This window comes from Macaca nemestrina, chromosome X (genome assembly GCF_043159975.1).
Source record: "Macaca nemestrina isolate mMacNem1 chromosome X, mMacNem.hap1, whole genome shotgun sequence".
Classification (NCBI taxonomy): Eukaryota; Metazoa; Chordata; class Mammalia; order Primates; family Cercopithecidae; genus Macaca; species Macaca nemestrina.
Window position 1 is genome coordinate 5,510,917 of NC_092145.1, and position 7,028 is coordinate 5,517,944.

At 58.7% G+C, this 7,028-nt stretch overlaps 1 protein-coding gene across 18 annotated transcripts in view; it reads right to left on the reverse strand.

Moving 5' to 3' along the window:
- Positions 1–3,286, reverse strand: part of LOC105495896 (mastermind like domain containing 1) — a 144,499-nt gene extending 141,213 nt beyond the window's left edge. For 5 of the 18 annotated variants that reach the window (XM_071088269.1, XM_071088272.1, XM_011765824.2 and 2 more), the window contains exons 1-2: positions 3,165–3,284; positions 1,927–1,996 (exon numbers count right to left, since the gene is read on the reverse strand). The gene's annotated coding sequence lies outside the window, so the exon portion shown is untranslated. Of the gene's footprint in view, positions 1–281; positions 1,232–1,282; positions 1,539–1,926; positions 1,997–2,644; positions 2,790–3,164 lie in introns of those variants that run through there. The other 13 variants (XR_011618058.1, XR_011618059.1, XM_071088273.1 and 10 more) reach the window with 6 other exon arrangements.
- Between the last annotated feature and the right edge of the window lie 3,742 nt (positions 3,287–7,028).

The following is a 7,028-nucleotide window of genomic DNA, read 5'->3' on the forward strand; positions in this document are numbered from 1 at the left end:
GCCCTCTCCCTAGCCAACTCTTTCAAAATTGCTCGGTCTCAGGGAGACTTTGCGCCTTTGTTCCAGCGCAGCCGCCTCTAGTAAGCTCGACTCGCTCGCCCTCGCAGACAATGTCCGGGAGCCGGCCTCGGTTTGCTTACCCGTGAACAGCACGTTCACCTTGGGTACCGCGCCCCCGGGGGGCACCGTGCTGCCAAACAACAACGACGAGCCACCCCAGCAAAAGGAGCCCTTTCTCCCCACGCCCCCCAGCCACCCTGTGCTCCTGCCCGCTTACACACACCCACACTCGGGGTGCCCAGGTCAGCCGCACCCAGCTGCAGGAGCGCGGCGGGAGTGAATGCCCCAGCCCGAGGCGCGTGTTTGCCCAGGTTCCGATGGCTTCAGGGCCGAGCTTTCTGGCAGGCTAATCCTATTAGTGTCTGCTTAGTCCGAATTTAATCACGGATCAGAATCAGACGACATCTCCAGCTTTCCAGGAGGCTTCGGACACACTGCGTTGGGACGGAGCCTGGCCAAGCCAACTGGCCGAGAAAAGTATTTGGCGGCGCTCCGGGGGGCTTCCCGCCCGCGCTAGCCCGCGCCGGGCGCCCAGCTCTGTCATCGCGCGGATGCTGGGGAACCTGTGCGGACTCTGACACAGGGGTGCCAGGGCTGCTCCGCAGGAATCCAGTCCGGGCTGCCCTGAACACCAGCTTAGCTCCGGGTTGCTCTCCCCAGGAGTTGGCAGGGGAGGGAGTGCAGGGCAGCGGGTTCGGCGCACACACTCCACACTCTAGCTCAGAGGCGGCAAACAGCGTTGGGGTGGGGGAATCCTTCACCCAGTGCCCACTGCCTACTGGCCTGGGCTCAGGGAGCTGGCATGTGAAGGCACCGTCGCCGGTGACACCCAGGCTGCAAGCGACCCGGGGGTGCTGGGACAGAGTGGGAGACTCCCGGTAGCTAAGCGTAGCCCTAGGAGCCCGCTCAGCTTGCGCCCTTCCACCTTTCCTCCCCGGTACGTGGCTGCCCGCGCCGGATTTCAGACGCCCCATGGGCGCGGAGCCAAAGGCCGTGGTCTCCGGCGTTTCGAGCTGCGCCCAGCCCAGCCGAGCTGGTTCGAGAAAGGGGCGGCCGCCCGCAGCGCCAGGTGGGCCGTGTGCTCAGAGCAAACTTTAGGGTCTACCGACTCGAAGCACCCCGGGACCCCGATCCTCAGCGATGGGGACCATAACTGGGGGCTACAAGTGTACCCCGGAACCCCCAGAACAGTCGGACCTCCTGCGTCCGCCCTCAGCCTTACCGTGCTGCAGAGCTCCGGCGGCGGCGGGGGCAGTGTCCGAGGGGCGGGCGGCCGCCAGCGCGGGCAGCCTGGCCTCAGGCGGCCGCCAAGGAGCCCAGCCCTGTTGCAGATCACCCCCTGGCTAGCGGCCGGTGCCCCCGCGCCCGCCCGCCGCCGGCCGCTTTAGCTCGCGGCCAAGTTCATGCTGGCGGCGCTGCAGTGGCGGCCTCAATCTGCTCGCTCCATTCCCACCGCCCGGCTCCGCGCCGCGCGCCCGGAAGGTGGAGTTTCGGGGGTTTAAGTTACTGATAGGCATTTCTCACTGCTGTGTCACTCGGGGAGGAGGAGACACGCACGCCGCACATTCACACACCCTCACACTCACGGCGACGAGCGGCTCCGGCCTTAAAGGGGAAGCCGCGCTGCCCTGCCCGCGACCCCACCAGCCCCAAGCCTGGAAACTCAGGGTTTCCACGCCGGGATGGGGCGGCGGGCATCCAAAGCGCTGCGGCCGCCCAAGTGGCCTCCCAGGCCCTCCCACCAGTCTTTAGAGGAGAAAGCGGCCGCAGGCTGGCTTCGATGTTGCTGCCTCATTTCTCCAGTCGGCTCGAACCAGGGCTTCTGGGGAGGGATCCGAGGGGCGGAAGGGGCATCGGTGCACTCACCTTGGCTGCTCCGCACTCAGTGGAGGGTGGTCTGTGCCCTCGGTGTCAGCTGGCTTGCCTAGGCGGTGCGCTGGTGGGAAGAGGCGACAGCAGGGTTACCGGAACGCCTCCAGCAGACAGAGCCCGCCGGAGGGCCGCAGTCGGGGCCCGGCGCGCTCGGGAAACCCGCACACCGAAGGTAGACTTTCCGCGTCTGGGGAAAGCGAGCTGGACAGCCGTGAGTGGCCGGGACACACTAAGAGCGAGCACGGAGAGCCGAAAGCCAGCGGTCACCAGTGACAGGGCGAGAGAGCGCTCAGGACCGAGAGACCAAGAGAGACAGGAGATCGCACGAGACACAGAGAAGGCAGAGACTGAGAGACAGATATCGAGAGAGGCACCGGCGGAGATAGAGGTAGAGACACGATGGAGGGAGAGTAGAGGAGAGGAGAAGAGAGAAGAGGAGAGGAGAGGAGAGGAGAGGAGAGGAGAGGAGAGGAGAGGAGAGGAGGAAAGAAGGAGAGGAGGAGAGAAGGAGAGGAGGACAGGGACCAGAGAACAAGAGAGCTTGCAAGAGGAATGACAGATCCCTGGAGGACCCTGAAGTGTCACAGGGACGGGAGTCTCATCACAAAGTAGCCTATTCAGCCCCCATCCTCCTTCCCATTTTCACCAGAGCCTGACCCTAGGGCTAGCGGCCAGGCCCTTCTCCTCCCCTCGCCCGGGGAGGGTCACTCACCTGCAGTGGGTGGCTACTGGGTGGGTAGCGCCAGTCCCTCCGCCCACGCATCCGCTCACCAGCTCGCGCCCTGACTGCCAAACAGACCCGCTGTGGCAGCAGCGGGGACCAGGGCTCTCAGGTGGCAGTTAGGGAACTGCACCCGCCCCATCCCGGCCGAGTGCCCCACTCCCCACTTCCCACTCCCCCACTCTCAGCGCGGACGCTGTCGGCGTCGCCCGCCAGTACGCTTAGCTCAGAGTCCAAGCTCGCTGGCCAGTCTCCCGTTTCACTGGACCAGGGCACGCGATGCTCCCGCCCAAGCTGGGCTGGATTGGCTCCCTCCGCAGTTATCCCAAGACAGACACCTGCGGCTTCTGCAGGAACATAGGTTCCTTGGGAACTGCCGGGCGGGCCAGCGCGCCCTGTCCACCATCTGCCCTGGCGCCGAGTCCAGCGACTCCCCTCCCACCTATCCCACTATCCGGGTATTTGGCTGCACCCCTTCCCCAGGTTCCCCTCCCCGGGTGCGTTTCCTAACCTGGACTTCTCCAGCCGATGGCAGCTGCAGGGGCTGAGCACAGCCCGGGAACGCCGCGTCGGCTCCGACAGCAGCAGCGCTCAGCTCCTGTCCGCACCTCTGAGTAGCAACCTGTCACCAACACATCTGGTCACGCTCAGCGGAGCCGCAGGCCACGAATAAAGGGGTGGGCCCGCCGCCCACTAGGCCCCTCCTTCCCTCCACGCCCACGCTCTCGGCCCTCGGAAAGCGCTGAGGCCACCTCGGAGAACCCAGCGAGATCCCTTCGTGGGCTACGTAGGCGCAGTGAGGCTGGGCGATTGCCTCCTAGCGTTTCACGAAGTTACCTGGAGGAAGAGCGGCGTCCAGGCCCAACTGCGAGACACATTCAGGGGCTGTGGCTTCGCAGCCCCGGCGCTGCCGGGATGCGCCCGGCCCAATGGGGCGAGGCTGGGAGTCCACAGTTCGGCAGGGCAGTTGTGAAGGAATCCACCTTGTCTGGGTCCAGTCCTGTCTGCTCGGCAAAGGGCAAGCAGCCAGAAGAGGTTATTGCTCTCTGGTGACTGAACCTTACCTTCAAGGCCCTGCAGGGAGAGATAGAGTCATCTCAGGGCTGCCAGTGCCCCGGTAGAACTGCGAGAGTGCGGGAGTCCTTTGAAGGAAATCTGATTAAACAAAGCTGAATGGGAGATGGCAATGCCTATCACAGAGCATTGGCAGGATGCTTTTAAAATTCTATCTGCAACCTCAAAGTGATCTAGCCAAGGAGATGGAAGGTGGGTTTCTGTTCCCAGCACCTCCACTCAACCCTCGGATCACTTGCTCTCATCTTCCTCAGTGGGACAAATGATGCCCATTCCCCTAGAGCATCCTAAGAAGCCTGTAATATCACAGCCACACGTCTGCGAGATGACTAACTGCCTGCTTGGCACCAGCACCTGGATGGCCACTAGAAATCGCAAACTCCACATAACCTGACTGAACTGAGTTCTTGATCATCCCCTAAGTGTGCAGTGCCCATAGTCTGCTACCTCAGTTCATGGCTATACCATCCTTCATCTTGCCCAGGCAGAAGGCCCTGGAATCCTCCCGATTCTTCTCTCTTGCTCACACCTCACAGCCAGTCCAGTATTCAATTCTGTCATCTGCATCATCAAAATGTATCCACAATGTCAGTCTGCTCATCCATTGCTCCCTGGGGGTACCAGCCAGCAGCCTCTCCCCTCAGGATTACTCCAGCAGCTGCCGCACAGACTGCCTTCATTCCTCCCTCCCTTCAACCCTCTCCTTGCAGTCTATTCCCCGATCTCTGTGACAAACCCCACAGTAACTCCCCATTGCACTCAAAGTAGAACTGAAGTGCTTCTAGTGGCCTCTGGGGTCCTTCAGGCATGTCCCTCCCCTTTCTCAATGATGTCATCTTCCCTCCACTCACTCTGCTTCAGCCACACAGACCTCCCAACTCTTCCTCAACACATAGATACATTCCTGCTTTACTTAGGACTTTTGCTTTAGCTGTTCCCTTGGGCTGGAATTCACTTCCCCCAGATATCTATGGGCTGGCTCCCTCATTTCCTTTAGTCTTGACACAAATGTCACCTGGCCACCCTATGTAACATTTCAAAGCCCCACGCCCATCTCTGGCACTTCCTCTCTCCTTCCCAGCTTTGTTTTCTCTTTAGCGCTTACCGCTAGCTGACCTCCTCTATAGGTTAGATCCCAAGAGGGTAGCAGTCAGCGTCTGTTTTGTTCACTGCTGTCTTCCCAGCTCCCAGCACGGTGCCTGGCATGGAGTATCTGTTCAATGAATGTTAGTAGATTCTGCTTTCCTGGAACTTTTCAGGAAACCCTGGGACCACTGCACTATACACACCCACTGGAAAAGAGGCCCATAGATGTCATCACATTTGAAGGTGATTCATGACCTAAACAAAGGTTAAGAAGGCTGGAGGGCAGGCAAAGAGCTTTGTGCTAATGACAGGAAACCAACTTCAGGTCATGTCACCAAGGGGCAGTGTGGCCCACATGCATTGGTGGCAGTCTTACAGGTGGTCACAGAGGTACAGAGAGTGATTCCTTCAGTTACTGGTGGAAAGAGGTTTCCTTGTGGTTGTCACCTTGGGTATCCTAATGTTGACAGACAAATGGGAGAGGAGGCCAGAGACAGAGGGCTGTCTCTCCACTGAGTAGACTAGCTGTGAGAGCCAGGGCCCCTTTTTCACCCAAAATGCAAGACCAAGTCTGGAGCTCAGCAGCACATCTTCCTCCATTAACGTAGGACTAGCCTGTGCTTTACCTGCAGGGTCCGTGTCCCCAGCGAGGTGTTGATCATCACGTCCATGTTCTAGATGAGGAAATCAGACACTCAGAGAGGTGGAGGCATGTATCCAGGGGCACACAGCCCATGAGTGGTAGAGCAGTAAAGCAATTGGGCCTCAAAGCTTGGGCCATTTCCACTTGCTATGTGGCCACCCATGTTTAGTGTGTGCAGTCTTGGCCTGTGGGTCCAAGCAGTGAAAAGAATACCATGGGGTCTCAAGGAGCTGTCCTTCTCCTAGGGGAACTCCTGGTCCTTTTGCTGAGTGGTTGCTAAACAAAAAGCTGGGCTTAGGCTATTGGAGTCCAGAGATACCATGCCGAGGCTAATATGAGCCCTGTCTTTGCTCTGACCCAAACCTGGAGCTCAATGGATTTGAAAAATAAAATCACCAGCCACCTGTCATTTATAGTCATATTCCTGTGAACAGATGCCAAGTTTTCCCAAGTTCATCTGACAAATGCTAGGACTTAACTGGGCAGCCTCTGGAATTCTGGGTGTGGCCTGCGCAGGTAGGGGCCCGTGGAGAACACACATGCTGACTGGAAAGAGGAAACACACATCCAGTGGCTCTATTTCTCATTACTCCCACACTCAAAAGCCTCCTGGGGCTTTCTACTGCCGACAGCACTAAATCCCAATATCTCAGCTTGACGTGCAAGGCCCTCCATAGTGAGCACCAGTCTGTATATTTACTTCTAGATTCTTCTCTTGGTACTTTCACACAGGCACCTGGGTCTCCTGCTTGTCTGGACTGCTGACTGGACACCTAACAATTCCTGGTTCTTCCCACTTCTGCCCCTTTGCTCATATATTTCCTATGCCAGCTCTCCTTTCAAAATATTGCCTGGGCTGGGCACAGTGTATCACGCCTGTAATCCCAGCACTTTGGGAAGCCAAGGAGGGAGAATCCTTTGAGCCCAGGAGTTCGAGGCCCACCTGGGCAAGAAAGTGAGATCCCATCTCTATTTAAAAAAAAAAAAAAATCCTGCCTGACCTTCAAGGCCCATCTCAAAGGCCTTCTCCTCAATGAAGCTTGTCCTGAGTCCCATCACAGCACAGGTGCCCTCCCTCCTTTGGACATCCTCGGCCCTAGCTGTCCTTTTCTGACACCGTAGGCCTTTGTTCTCAGTTCTTCCTTGTTTCACAGTTTAACAGTGCCTTTCAGGGGTTTCCCCAAAGCCTCCCTGATGGACTCATGGCTAATCCTCAGCTGCAGTGGGTGTGTGTGTTGGGGGTTGTTCAGGGTACCCTCTGGATGGTAGAATATGAATCCAGAGAGAGGAAGTGAGATGACGGATGTGGCCAGCACCTTCTGGCATCCCCCACTTCACCTCTAATGCTCAGAGGCCATTGGCTGTGCCCAACTGGAGGCCACCACGTTCACCTCCTCCCTTGGCTCCCAGCCCCCTACAGCCATGCCTCACTCAGCCAGGCAGACGCCACACCCCAGTCCCTCAGCAAAACCAGAGATCCCCATCCCCCAGACTCTGGAGCTCTAGGCTCCTGGGGCATTGGCTCAGGGCTTGTGGACTACTCATCTGCATAGAGTTGTAGCCCCAGGGAAC